Source organism: Heteronotia binoei, chromosome 8, assembly GCF_032191835.1.
Source record: "Heteronotia binoei isolate CCM8104 ecotype False Entrance Well chromosome 8, APGP_CSIRO_Hbin_v1, whole genome shotgun sequence".
In the NCBI taxonomy this organism is placed as follows: Eukaryota; Metazoa; Chordata; class Lepidosauria; order Squamata; family Gekkonidae; genus Heteronotia; species Heteronotia binoei.
Window position 1 is genome coordinate 79,038,224 of NC_083230.1, and position 15,461 is coordinate 79,053,684.

Here is a 15,461-nt window from a genome sequence, read left to right on the forward strand (position 1 = left end):
TCTAAAAATTAAATTAAACTGCGTTATTACTTCCAAATCCAAATCCCTTTATTGGCATAGAAATAAAAAGTACAGCATAGCAAATTTACATGGAGTTTCAGCTATAAAAACCAGTCAAACATCAAGAAGGGGAGTTAGTCTTTTGCTCCCTGATTGTTATGGCAGCCAAAAGGTACTTTGCAACCAGGCTTGTAAAATGGGAACATTGGTGAGATAGTAGGGAAAAAAACTAACTTCGCTTCAAGTAATCCATAAAAATTAGACAGAATAGGTTTGATTATGCAGTCCTGCACTTCCTCATAAAAATCACAATAAAGTAAGACATGGGCGACCGTTTCAAGGTGCCTTCTATTACATGGGCAGACTCTATCCTGATAGGGGATGTTGGCAAACCCCCCCCCCCCGGACAATACCGCTGAGGGTAGAACATTGAGTCTTGCTAACATGAGCGCCATAACTGGGGTGAAGTAATCTGGGAAAGGTAGGCAGTACACGATCTGGGAAGATACCAAATGCTAAAGGGAAACAAGTTTTATGTCCAGAAGAACAAAGGGACTGTTTCTCAATATCTAAGATCCTCTGTTTCAGGATTCTTGTGTTTTAACAATTTATTGATAACATATAGTTACAAATCTTAATTATAAATTTTCAATACTAACCCATATGGCATTTCAATCCCCCCTCCCTCCAATGTTGACTTCCCCGAAGCTATAGATTCAAGTTCAATACTAAAGGTACTACTAACTGATCAAAGTTCAATATATATATATATATATATATATATTTTTCCCATTAATGCTAAAAAATTGTCCAATGTCTTTTTACATTCCACTCTTTCTCCATATATCCTTTAAATTTTTTCCACTCCTTTTTGAATATCTCTAAATCATAGTCTCTTAGCGTTCTAGTTAGTTTGTCCATTTCACTCCACGATAAAACTTTCATAGTCCAGTCCCATTTCTCTGGTATTTTTTCTTGCTTCCAAAGCTGCGCATACAATGTCCTAGCAGCTGATAGCAAGTACCAAATTAGAGTCCTGTCTTCCTTTGGAAATTTTTCTAATTGTAATCCAAGCAAGAACGTCTCTGCAGTTTTCTTGAAATCGTAACCTAAAATTTTGGAGATTTCTTGTTGTATCATCTTCCAGTATTCTTTCGCTTTTTCACAAGTCCACCACATGTGAAAGAATGAACCTTCATGTTTTTTACATTTCCAACATCTATCCGACATTTTCTTACTCATCCTAGCCAGTTTTTTCGGAGTCGTATACCACCTATACATCACCTTAAAACAGTTCTCTTTTATACTCTGACAAGTTGAAATCTTCATTGAGTTCTTCCAAAGGTGCTCCCATGCATCCATTTGTATTTCTCTATTCACATTGATTGCCCATTTGACCATTTGAGACTTTACTACTTCTTCTTCTGTAGACCATTTCAATAATAATTTGTATATTTTTGATATCAATTTTTCATTGTCTCCAAGCAGGACCCTTTCCAGTTCTGTTTGTTCTCGTCTGATTCCCTCCGATTTAATATCATTTTCCATCAAGCTTTTGATTTGTTGCATTTGAAACCAATCATACTTATTATTTAACTCTTCTGAGGATTTTTTTCTCCTTGTATCTTGAGCAGTTGATTATATGACATCTCTCTTTCTTCATCGGATTCAGCTGTTATTTTTATTACTTTTGCTGGCACTATCCATAGCGGTTTTCTCTCGTCGCCATATTTCTTATATTTTATCCAAGTATTTAGTAAAGTATTTCTGATATAATGGTGAGAGAAAAAACCGTCCATTTTATTCTTCCCATAATACATGTACGCGTGCCAGCCAAATTTATTCCCATGAGCTTCTAACCATAAAGGTTTTTTATCTAACAGCATTATCCAATCATTGATCCATGTCAAACAAACTGCGTCATGATACAATCTTAAGTCCGGAAGTTGAAAACCCCCTCTCTCTTTAGCATCTATTAAAATCTTCATCTTAATCCTTGGTTTTTTTCCGGCCCAGATAAAATCGGAAATCTTCCTTTGCCATTTATTAAATTGTTTGGCATCTTTTATAATCGGGATGGTTTGGAACAAATACATTATTCTTGGCAAAATATTCATCTTGATTGCAGCTAGCCTGCCCAGTAAGGACAAGTTAAGCCTATTTCATTTCATCAAATCTTTGTCCATCTTACACCACAGTTTTTCATAATTATTTTTGAATAGATCAATATTCTTCATTGTTATCTCTATTCCAAGATATTTGACTTTAGTAGTGACTTCACAACCCGTCACCTTTTGTAATTCTTTTATTTTATTTGGTTGCATGTTTTTACATAGGAATTTCAATTTCTCTTTGTTTATGTATAATCCTGCTAATTCTCCATACTCTTTTATCTTGGCTAGCAACAATGGTGACACTTGGATCGGATTCTCCAATATAAACACTATATCATCTGCAAAAGCTTTATATTTATAAGAGAATCTTCTAATTTTTAGTCCTTCTGTTTCTTCATCTTTTTGTATTTGTTGTAACAAAATTTCAAGAGTCATTATAAACAACAATGGTGATAACGGACATCCTTGCCTTGTTCCTTTACTTACTTTCAATTCTTTGGTAAGATCTGCATTTATACACAATTTTGCTTGTTGATCCATATATATTGCTCTTGTCATTTTTAAGAATTGTTCCCCTAAGTTTATTTTTTCCATTACCGCAAACATAAAGTCCCAGTTCAAGTTGTCAAAGGCTTTTTCTGCATCGACAAAAAATAAGTCCGCTTCCTTTTCTGGATGTTTCTCATAGTACTCCACAACATTAATAACAGCTCTTACATTGTCTCTTATTTGTCTTTTAGGAAGAAATCCAGCTTGGTCTTTGTTTATAAAGTTGATCAAATATTGCTTCAATCGTTCTGCTAAAATTCTTGAATAGATCTTATAATCATTATTCAACAATGAAATTGGTCTATAATTCTTTACGGTTGTAATATCTTTATCTTCTTTAGGAATCAAAGAAATTACAGCTTCCCTCCAAGTATTTGGAATTTTCCCTTCTTTTCTTATCGTATTTAACAATTTCAACAGTTTGGGTGTTATCTCATCCTTAAGAGTTTTGTAGAATTTTGATGTGAATCCATCTGGCCCTGGGGCTCTGCCTTCTTTCATTCCTTTTATTGCTGCTTCTATTTCAATTTTCTCTATTGGGTCATTTAAAGTCTTTTTCATGTACTCCGTCAAAGCTGCCACCTGGATATTCCGTAGATACTCTTCGACTTTTTCTTTCCTAATGTTCACACCTTTAAATAAATTCGCACAATATTTAAAAAATTCTCTTTTGATTCCTTCTTGGTCTACTAATGCTTTCCCATTCACCATCATTTTATTTATAGTTTTATTTTCTTTCTTTTTCTTCAATTGCCAGGCCAAATATTTACCATGTTTAGTCGCACTTTCAAACGATTTCTGTTTCAAGCTTTTTAAGTTCCATTCTAATTCTTTGTTCAACAAGTGCTTAACTTGGGATTGTAATATCGTAAATTCTTTTATTAATTTCTTTTTCCCTGGTCTTTTTTTCAAATCCCTTTCTTTTTTATTTATTTCATTTTGCAATGCTGACAACCTTTCTTCCTTGGCTCTTTTGTCTTTATTATTCAATGTGATTAATAGTCCTCTCATTACTGCTTTGTAGGTGTCCCATACTGTTTGAAATTCCATATCATCCGTTTCATTTATTTGGAAGAATGCTGCAGTCTCCTTTTCTAAGAATGCCACAATGTCTTTATCTTGTAGTGAGTCCTCATTAATTCTCCATCTTCTTGTTTTCTTTTGCAGTTTTGTAGACCAGCATATTGGATTATGGTCCGCCCAAACCTTTGGTAGAATCTCAATTTTTTTTGTTATGAGGCCCAAGCTTTGGGAACCCCATAACATGTCTATTCTAGAGAAAGAGTTATGTCTCGCTGAGAAAAATGTATAGTCTCTTACTTCAGGGTTAAATTTTCTCCAAATGTCTACTAAATTTTCCTGTTTAATCAACTCAAAGAAAGAATTGGGTAGCTTTCCTTCTTTATCATTCTTCTTTTGGCTTGATCTGTCAATATTATTTTGTATTGTCCCATTAAAATTGCCCATCATCAATACCTGACCGTATGTCTTTTCATCCAATTGTCGATTTATGTCTTTAAAAAATTTATCTTTTGCTCCGTTGGGCGCATATAATCCTAATAATAACGTTTTTTTCGCCTCCATTGTCACCTCTACAGCGATATATCTTCCATCTTTATCTTTAAAAATTAATTTTGGCTCAAGTTGTTCTTTAATATAGAAGACTACCCCTCTTTTCTTTTGCTCTGCTAATAAAAAAAATTCCAGCCCCAAATTTCTATTCCACAAAAATTTACTGTCTTTGCGTTGTATATGAACTTCTTGTAAACAGATTATGTTGCATTTTTGTTTTTTAATCCAATGAAATGTTCTCCTTCTTTTCTGTGGTGAATTTAGTCCATTTATATTCCAAGATAATAGTTTGTACTCCATTATGATGTTGATTCTTTGTTCTTTTCAAAAAAGCTATGCATCTCTTGTTCACTCCTTATTGTGATCCTTTTCCCATGTTGTTCAAATCCCAGATCTTCAGGTATTATCCATCTATATCTTGTGCCCTCTGCACGCAGTTGGTCGGTTAACTTCTTGTATTTCTTCCTATCACTGATCACTTGTCTTGGTAGCTCTTTCATTATTTTGATTTTGCTCCCTTCTATGGCCTAAGCTTTTTGGTAACCTTTACTCAGAATTTTCCCTGCCAAATCTTTTGATCTTAGTCTTATAACAATGTCTCTTGGCAGGTCTTTATCCTTCGCGTACACTGAGTTGACTCTATAGGCACCATCCAGCATGCTCCTAAATTTGTCAGGGTCTTCTTCTATGTATTCAGTGATAATGTTCACCATATATCCCATTAGATCTGCCTCTTCCTTTTCAGGTACCCCTCTCAGACGAACTTGTGTTTCCATCAATTTGCAATCGTGTATTGTGACCTTCTCTTGAAGTTTTAACAAGGCAGAGGCATGTGTATCCACTTTCACCTCTACCTCCTTAACTTTATTTTGTATCTCCTCCTTGAAACCCTCTATATCTTTTCTAAGATCTCCAACTTCTTTTTTAAATTCTTTTTTCATTGCCATTTGCAATTTGTCCATAGCTTTTAACATTTTCGATTCCAGAGCGTCAAATTGGGATTGCATCTTGTCAAATGAATGAGCCCTTGCATGAGTTATTCTTCCTTCTGACATATACAAAGTCACCAAACCTTAAAAAAAAATTCGCCAATTAAAATTCAACACCCAGTCCAATAGCTTAGAACATGTTCTTTCAAATGAGACTAATTTCGTTTTCCTCCTATCTTCCTCTGTTTCAGGATTCTGAATGCCTGCGTTTCACTTATCATACAGAGGTTGTCCAAGGGTACACCTATGGAATGCATTTTCTTCTGGATCTGACTATACCAAGTGGAAACGAAGGAATCCACTAGCATCATATGCATCATAACTAGCAGGGTCTGCCCTAAAGTGTAGGTGTAGCCAAAACTTTATAGTTAGTAGCCATGCCCTTGTCTCAATCAAATGGATTCCAGTCTCTAGTCACATTGCAGCATAGCTGACACAGTTGGGGACGCCTAAAATATGGCGTAAAAATGCTGCCTGAATTTGCTCAAGTTGGAAATGGAGGGCGGAAACCCAAATGGGAATCCCATATAACAACTGAGAAACTGTAATGAGCTCTGGCACCTCTTTTCCTATGAAATGACCCCTACATCTTGCATTTTATTGATTGCCAGCTGAGAGCATGTTTGATTATCTAATTAATAGGGTTCTAGTTCATGAAAGTTTATACCACAATAAATCTGTTGGCATTTAAGTTGCCACAAGAGCCTCTCTCTCTGTCTTTTTGCTGCTGATTCCTGTAGATTTAGCTGTTGCCGCTAAAAGTACAAGAGAAATCTAATCTGGGTTTTTTTTGGTCAGTTGGCAACCATATTTACATCTAGTTACAGTGCTCTATTTATTTGTGTTAAAAAGTGCTATCTTCAACTCTTGTTGAGAGTTTCCAAGTTAGTAGCTCAGTATTAGGATGATCTCATTTCCCAATATTATGACCTTATATGATGTGACAGATAGGGTTGCCAGGTCTTACATGGCTGCCAGTGGGGGGGGGGAGATTTCCATCACATGCATGAACGCATCACCCAGAAGTGATGTCATTGCACCAAGACACTCTAGTATTTTGGTAAAGAAACCTCTATGGTGCCATAGAATTTTTTACCCAAATGCTAGAGCACCCCCGCACAACGTGCCTGGCATGATGACATCACTTCTGAGTGATGTCATTGCCCTGCGCACATTGGACACCAGCAGAGCTTTTGGGGGGCAGGGCTCCCCCTGCTGACCAGTTCTGGTGAGTTGGAAGCCCCGAAACTAGGGGAAACTCCGCCCCCAGTAGGAGGCTGGGAACCCTAGTGATAGACAAACTGGGTTATAGGAACAGGTTAAATCTTGCTGTGAAGTAAGATAAGGTCCCTGGCTGTTTTCATTCACTCACAGAGATTGCAGTGAAGGAAGGTGGTAATCTCCAGCTGAGTCTGATGCTTCACCAAGAAACTAAAAGCATTTGTGATGGAAAACCAGGCTTCATTGCAGTTTTTTAAATAAAAAAATTAACTAAGGAGAAGAGGAAATATATCCGTTCTCTTTGAGTAAATGTAAAGTCTAAATGGGAAATATCTGTTGTTTTTAAAATAGATGTAATCTATTTTTCTTGTCCTGTATTATAATGAAGTGCTGCTAATAGTTTCAGAAGCTTTAACATTTAATTTTGTTTCATTATAACTGTGTTACTATAAGAAGTAACACACGACTGCTCTGCTTAAGTTCTTGATAATGAAGATGAAGTAACCCTTTGCACTATTATATATACCGTTGACCTCTAAAAGGAACATGGCATGTAGTAGTAAAGTTGTTTTCTAATACTATGTTTTCTAACAAAAATTAATAATTTTGATATTGCTCTTACTGTATTTTTTTTAGCCTCTGCCACGATTTAAAGAGAATGCTGACTATTCTAGCAGCGAAGAATCTGAAAAGAATGAGAATTGTTCTTAAAATAGAATATTTGCATTTTTACCAAAAAACATCAAATTGATTTGAAGAACAGATGTTTCTGATGCAGCACATTCTAAAATTAGGGCCCAACTTTTGATGGTACAATATATTGAATATAAGGTAAAGTGCTGATAAGGGAGTTATGACTTCTTGTTGTCAGATACTGGTGATATCCAGGACTTCAAAAAGTTGTTGCATCTTGTTATAACCTGACACAGAGGCAGGTTCAGTAGGGAATGCAAATGAACTTTCTTGAGCTTGTTGTAGTTTTCATTTTTTTAAATCCCCAAGAAGAAATAAAGTTACTGATGCAGACAGAGCTCTTTTTTTTTTTTTTTTGAAAAAGCCCTGCAGGGACTTATTTGAATATTAGGCCACACACCCTGATGCCAAGCCAGCCAGAACTGCGTTCCTGACTGTTCCTGCTCAAAAAAAGCCCTGGATGCAGATATATAACTCCTCCAAATTAGCCATTCAAAGTTTTTTAAAATGTTGCTGTGACTGCAGGAATTATGAAAAATTCATATTCAGTTCTTACTTTTCAGTGATGTGGAGGACTGCTCTGTTTCCCCCCCTGCTCCTTCCCATATTGGATCATTATGAAATGAATCTATTTAGAATAATCATTATCACTGTTTACTCTGTGTGAAAAAAAGCTTTTTAAAAACCTTCAAAATAAGCTGCATATACAAATCTTCCTATAAAATGTGCTCCAACTGAGTTTTTAAAAGACCATTTGAAAAAATGGGATATTCTCAATAATTGCACTTTTGTATATTACCACCCAGGGATGCTTTTAATGATTCAGGTAATGGAGATTTATTGACTTGCTGGCCTCTTCTGCTGTGCTGGGGACAGTCCTTGACAGCAAGCTATAAATTTGGGTGAAAAAATTTGTAGTGTTCTGACATCTGTTTAGAAGCAAAGAGAGCTTCTCAGTTCAGCTTGTCTCTTTGCCATTGTTGAAGCCAGATATTATGATATAACAAGATCTACTGTTTAAAAGAGAGGACAGCTACACTGCTATGCATATTTGGCCGTCAGCCTCATTGAAGTCAGATTGGGCAGCAAGCTAAAAAAAGAGGGCAATAGACAAGTGAAACTGAGGGGATTTTTTTAAAGGCTTTAGCTCCAGCACTGCTTCTTTCTAGTCAAAGATGAATATTGAAATGCAAAGCAATGTACTGAATATTGACTGAAGGGACCCACTGTATACCGAGACAGCAAACCTCTGAATACCAGTGCTGGGAGGCAGCTGCAAGGCAAGGGCTTAGCCAGTTTGGCTCTAGGTCAACTGATTGGCTGTTGCATGAAACAGTCTGATTTCAGCGGGTTCTACTGATACGTTGGTGAGATGATGATGTGCTATCTTTTCACTAATGTTTCTTTTACAAATAGGAGTGTAACTAGGATTGCCAACCTCCATGTGGCACATGGAGATCTCCTGCTATTACAGTTGGTCTCCGGATGATCAGTTCTCCTGGCGAAAATAGTTGTTTTGGAGAATGGACTGTATAGCATTATACCCTGTTGAGGTCTCTCCCTTTCCCAAACCCCACTCTCACTGGGCTGAACCCCAAAATATCCAGGTATTTCCCAAGCAGGAGTTGGCAACACAAAGTGCAACACAGAATTTCTCTCATCAATACCGATGATTCAGAAGACTGAACAAATTACTTGGGAATGTATGTAATATTTAAGGGACAGCTATTTCCAAAAACTTGGGCAAATCATGCTTCAAGTGGATCAGTCTTTCAGTACATTAATGAAGACAGAACATCTTCCAACTGAAGAGTATCTGTAGATATCGATATATACTTCTATGTTGGAATTGCACAAGGCAGTGGTCTCCAACCTTTTTGGCACCTGGGACTGATTTTGTGGAAGACTGTTTTTCCACTGATCTGGAGTGGGGTGGGGGGATGGTTTCAGGATGATACAATTGTACACTTTATTTCTATTAGTTTGGTGTGGTAGTTAAGTGTCTGGGAGAACCAGATATGATTTCCCACTCCTCCACTTGCAGCTGCTGGAATGGCCTTGGGTCAGCCATAGCTCTCGCAGAGTTGTCTTGAAAGGACAGCTTCTGGGGAGAGCTCTCTCAGCCCCACCCACCTCACAGGGTGTCTGTTGTGAGGGAGAAAAGTAAAGGAGATTGTGAGCCACTCTGAGACTTTGAAATTCAGAGCGGAGGACAGAATATAAATCCAATGTCGTCATCTTCTTCTTTTTCATTACTATTACTACTACTACTACTACATTGTAATATATAATGAAATAATTATACAACTCATGGCCTGATGGCTAACAGGCCACAGACTGGTAGTAGTCCACAGCCCAGGGGTTGGGGATCCCTGCAGTAGGGGAATGAATGCAAAGGCTGAATATGAGCGATTAATATTAGAAAATGCTCACGGAGGCAGTTGCCCCAGAAAAAAACTAAGAACATAAGAAGAAACATGGTGGATTAGACCAAAAGCCCATCAAATCCAGCTTTCTGTTCACACAGTGGCCAACCAGATGCCTCTAGGCAGGTCCATAGCCATGGGGTGGGGGGTGCACAGCCCCTCCATTCAAACCGCCCTTTATTCTCTGTGGCCCCTCCATTGGGCGAGACCCCCCTTCCCTATGTAGGGCCCCTCAATTGGAGGGCCTCTCGGACCCACACTTTCCCGGCAGGCTTTGGCGGGAAAGCGTGAGCTGTAGAGGGCTTCCTGGAAGCACCCCCCGCCCAAGGGCGACATGGCTGCGCAGTTCCACCAAGGCAAGCCCTCTCCTCTCTGTCAGGCGGGCTGTCCCTCTGCCTGCAGCAGCGACAAGGCCTTTCCCTCTCAGCGCCCCTTCCTCTGCTTGCCGGCTGCAGCAGCCCCTCATCTCTGCCATCCCTCCCTCCCTCCCTCAAATCACGGGCCTCAAGAGGGTGGACAGGCATGGCAGCACAGGTGAGGAGCAGGAGGCACGTCTGGATGGGTTGGACGGCATGCAGTGCTGGGGGGGCTCCGGAACCCTCGACAACTAGCCGCGCACCCAGCTCAGCCCTGGCCAAGCTACCTGGTGGCAGCAGCGATGCTGCGAGGGCCTACTCCTCCCCTCCTGCATGTTCCTGCCTCCCCAGATCTGCCTCGTCCCCTGGACATAAAATGGCGAGCTTTATTGGCAGGGAACCCCTGCCTCCAGGGAGGCAGCTGGCAATCGTACCTCCTGCCCATGCTCCTCAGCAGCTACTATAAAGAGGCATACTACCTCTGGTACTGAAGGGTGTAGATAGCCATCACGACTAGCAGCCACTGATAGTCCATCCTCCATGAATTTGTCCACTCTCCTTTAGCACCTTCCAAGTTAGTGGCCATCACCACATCCTGTGGCAGCAAGTTCCACAGTTTAACTAAGTGTAGTATGAAGAAGCACTTCCTTTGTTTGTTTTGAATCTTCCACCCTTCAGCTTCAGTGGATGATTCCAGTTTCTAGTATTATGGGAGAGGGAGAAAAACTTCTCCCTATCCACTCCACACTATCCAAAATTTTATAAGACTATCACGTCTCTCCTTACTTGCTTTTTTTCTAAACTAAATGGCCCGAAGCATTTTCACTGATCTTAATTGGGCAGCTGCTCAAGCTCCTAGACCAGATAAATGTCATTTTGTCAGGCTGGGCCATGTGTGCCATAAAATGTAATGCCATGTACCAGAGATATGAACTTTATAAAGGACACAGGCAAACCCAATTAATTGTATTATTTTCTACTCAAAATACAAAAGCAACTGATTCCTAGCAGTGAAAGCAATTGATTTACTGGGAAACCCACGGATACCCTAATTTTTAATCATAGTTTTTAATCATCATTCTTTCCAAGGGATCCCATGAAAGGGGGGGGCATAATATAGTGGGTTTTCAGGCATCAAGGAGGCGAGGTAGTAGTGATAACAAGCTCTTTATTGAGTACAGCATGGTGGGTGGCTGCACTAACTGAATTGAGGAACAGGGCCCACTGGGCCAACTATATACAACACTGGGTTCCCGCACAAGCACGTAATTGGGTCATTCAAACCAGTAGGGGGCCTGTGATTGGAGCAGGGCAGCTGGGGTTTAGATCCTCCTGTCCATTGTTCCTTAGTCCCCAAGCTCAGTCCTTCAGGCTCCAATGAGTCAGGCAGGAAACCCATTGGTAACATATTCACATACATGACAGGGAGTATCTTATATTTCTATACAAATTAGTTACTTTTTAAAATATATATGGCCTTTATGGTGACAAGCAATCTTCCTTTCAAGTAAATAAGGTTGTTTTACAGCATCCTCCCCATAGTCCGAGCCTCAGCAGCTGAGCATGGCTACAATCCATCTCTCTTTGTTTCCTCTCTTCTCCCATCCTTCCTCTGAGGATCCTGAGGAGCAGGGATCATTTTATAGAAAAATAGGTGGTGGAGCTCATCCAGGGATTGTTGTGCAGCTGCACCTACTATTCAATGGACAAGGTGGGAAGGAGGAGGTGGAACTCTCAGAAAGGTTCAGGAGCTATGCTCCTGTGAGCTCCCGCTGAATCCAAGGCCTGCTGAGGAGGCACACTGGAACCCGCCCCCCCCCCCCAGTCACTTGATCCCCTCAACCAACTCTGCAGAGTGGGCCAGACTGACCAACCAGTCTCATGTTACCTAGACGAGAGGGTCCTTGTTCAGGAGGAGGGGGGGAGTCTGAGGCTGTTTCTGAAACTTTCAGGGGGCACTTTTTGTCCTCCTGCAACCCCTTTTCCCTCATGGGCTGAGAATGGGGATGAGAAGGGAGATTGCTGTCCCTCACCCACCCAGACACTCTACCTCCTGGCTTTGCAGTTGTTCAGATGTGTGGCAATAGCAGCACCCCTCTCCCCCTTCTCTCCTCCACTCACTTCTGAGAGTAGGACATCTTTCTCCTCAGAATGGCATGTACAGAACAGCCAAATTGCCTTCCAATACACACACTGCCCTCCTCCTCTCTCCACTGCCAGCCTGGCCAGCAAACTTAGTAAGACAGGACTTAACTTTGTGGAAGCCCTGTTGGTTTTCCATTATTTGCTAAATTGCTCGTTGTATGTACAAGGTTAGGAGCTGCACTGATGGGAAAATTTGATAGTTGACTTAAACTAGCTGCCAAATGTCATAAAAGTGCCAATTATCCATAATGTGAGGGCTTGTGGAAGGGTGGTGGGGGGGGGGAGAAAGATGAGAGAAAAATAAATGAATGGCAGATGAAAAGTTGAATCATTTTGTTTTGGACCAGTTAATTAGGAACTTGCTCTGAGGATTCCTTTACCTTCTGCAGCATATCTGCATAAGACTAGCCGCAGATGGTATATTTGTTTTTGTTCAAATATCAATGCTATTATTTTTAAAAAGCCCTACCTCTGATGACTTTATAAAAAGGGAAAAGATCAAGGGGTCCCCCCCCCCTTTTAGACAGGTTGCTAAATGTTGGTTCTAGGGCATTCTAGCAGACCAGAACAGGTAGTTATGTAATAGGGAATAGAAAACTGAAAAATATTTTTAGTCTTCTTAACCTGCAAGAGTCTGGTTGCACTAATGGAGAGTTTTCCTCTGTTCTCTGTTAGATCCGGTCAGGGCTGGTGCTAGGCTTTCTGGCGCCCTAGGCGAATCACCCACTAGCCCCCCCCCCATTTAAAAAAATATAGGAAAAATGAAGAGCGCCAAACTTGAAACTTTTCACATTTTTAATTTACTGATTTTTAATTTTAATTTTATTTTTTTTAAGTGATATGTTATTAAAAATTGTGAGAATAAGTGCTTGTCGGCCACACCAGGAAAGAGGGTGGCGGGATAGGATGAGGTGGGAGAGGGGGGTGGCTTGGCTTTGTTGAAAGCAGTTTGGTGATGGGAGAAGACAAGGTGACAGTGGTCAGGAGCCAGAGTAATGCGTCTGGGAGGTGGCGCCCTAGGCGACTGCCTGCTTTGCTTATTCCCACGTAAGGGCCCTGGATCCGGTTTTCTTGCATGCCCTAATGCAAAATGGGAACAGTGGCTTTATGTGGGCAATGGGCCCTCTGGCTCTGTGTGTGTGTCTAGTGGAACAAATGTCTGGAGGCTTTAAGTTGTTGTTGGCCGTGACTTGAGTCTGATTAGTCAGAGTCTGGTTACAAATGTGCGATCTAAGCCAATCCTGCTCATGTTTACCCGGAGGTAAACCCGACTTAGTTCAACTGGCTTTATTCCCTGGTAAGGGTGCGTGGTGATTGCACTCTTTAGTTCGATTTAGGAAAGTGCAACGTTGGATTGCTCTCCTGTAGTGCACATTCTGTCTCAATATTTATCCCTGCAGAACCCTGTCTACTGGATCCCCTTTACATTCCTAATACCGACTGTAAGCGCTGCTGAGTTGTACGATCCGCTTTCCTATCCGTTTGGGGATATTCTGCTCTGTCGCTGTCTCTTTAACAGAGCGCGTGCAAGAGGGAGTGGCCTGCTGTGCATTTCTGTGCCGCTGGGAAGAGGATGGGGGAGCGCGCGCGCACACATGCATCGTGCGCACGCGCCTCTTTCCCACCCTACTCAGCCAGAATCCGCGGCTGCTGTCTCCCCGCGCTCCTCCCTTTTGCGCGCGCTGCTTGCCGCCGCTTCATTGGTCGGGCGGTGTCAGGTGACCCTGTGTTATTTCCTGTGTGTGTGAGGGGAGAATGGAGAGAGAAACCTCCAAGCCACCACCGCGGAGCCGCCCCCGTCCCGAAGCGGATCCCGGCTATCCTCCGCGCTACTGAAAGATCCCACCCGCTCCGCGCTCCCCCCTGGGGGGCGGGGAGAAGAACGAGGCTTAGGTATGATTTCTGTAGGCTTAAGCCCCATCGTGGGCCCCGATCGAAGGGGCGGGGCGCAAATATGGAGGGGGGGGGGAGAAGGAGATGGGGTGCCAGGCGGCCCTTGGGCCGCAGCATCCGTGCCTTTCCTAGCCCAGACTGCATGTGATGCTCATAATATAAATGCACACCGCTGGAGCGGGCGGAGAGGAAGTGCCAAGGTTGGCTTGGAGTTAGTTTTCAAGCTCAGATAATTCTATTTTTTGTCAATTCACATTTGCGTGTTTTAGAACCTTTTGGGCTTTTACCTTTGAATTTCCTTTACTGGGATAAAGGGAGATGTATAATAGGTAGCCAGAGAGAGTCGTGAAATGACTTGTTGAACACCTGAAGAATGTGATCATTTTTCTTTCCTGAGTGGGATTATGTTTACTGAAACTCCCTGGGTTGGGTGGGGGGGAGAGGGAAGGCAATCCCGTCTCATGTTGCACTGCCTAGAATTCATGTTTGAGAACTCTCTAAAGTTCTCCTTATTTCTTCAGATCTTGCACAGGCCTTCAGGCGAAGTGGGTATGGAATGGACCAAGAAACATTGAGTTAGGCCCAGTGATACTGTGGGTGGGTAGATTATGCTTCATCCTGCTGGTTTTCTTTAAAAAATCTGTTGTAGATAGGACTTTTATTCATGCCTGTGTGTTATGGAAATAATACTTTTTCGTACACTGTATTAGAACGCAAACTAATCTCAGCCCTAAAATAACTGTGTGGCAAAAAAAAAAAAATCACTGAGGTTGTATTTCTCCCCGTTTTTGTGTATAAATAAATGATGTGTAAAATGGAGGGGGGGGGGTAAGGACCTCAAACTGAGGACAGTATAATCTCCCCATTGTCTGTATTAGCAAAATAAAATCACATGAAATACTTATGCATAAATACTTCATGCATTTGTTATCTAATGAGTATGTTAACTTTTTTTTTCTTGGCAGAAGTCGAAAAATGATTTGAAAGTGTTGGTGATGAAAAGTGCCATCAAGTCACAGCTGACTTATGGTGACCCCATAGGGTTTTCAAGGCAAGAGACATTCAGAGGTGGTTTGCCATTGCCTGCCTCTGCGACATCCTTCAGTATTCCTTGGAGATTTTCTATCCAAATACTAGTTAGGGTTGACCCTGCTTTAGCTTCCAAATTTTGACAAGATTGTAGCTATCCAGGTCAGGACAATTTGAAAATATCTGCACTCTTTCAGATGTTTTTGTAAGATGTACAGGATGTCACTATAGGCACATTTTAGAAGCTATTGCCTTGAACGCCTAGATAAAGTAGTAATCATTCATGGTGGGCAGTAGAGTTGAAAAAATGTTGCTTACTTTTCAGTATGCTTAAGAGGGTGTTCTTCATATTTTCCAGTATCCATGTTGTGACTTAGAACAGTTTTATTGATTGAGAGGTGGCAAAATAGTTTTTAGATGATAGGTAATGAGAGTATAAAAACCTACTTGAGAGATCTGGATTGAAAGCCTTGT

General features: G+C 41.0%; 1 protein-coding gene across 7 annotated transcripts in view; it reads left to right on the forward strand.

Annotated features, from left to right (window-relative positions):
- Positions 1 to 15,461, forward strand: part of TCF20 (transcription factor 20) — a 350,226-nt gene that overhangs the window by 233,428 nt on the left and 101,337 nt on the right. The window contains exon 1 of one of the 7 annotated variants that reach the window (XM_060245337.1): positions 13,672 to 13,958. The exons of the other annotated variants lie outside the window; for them this stretch is intronic. The gene's annotated coding sequence lies outside the window, so the exon portion shown is untranslated. Of the gene's footprint in view, positions 1 to 13,671; positions 13,959 to 15,461 lie in introns of those variants that run through there. 7 annotated transcript variants of the gene reach the window in all.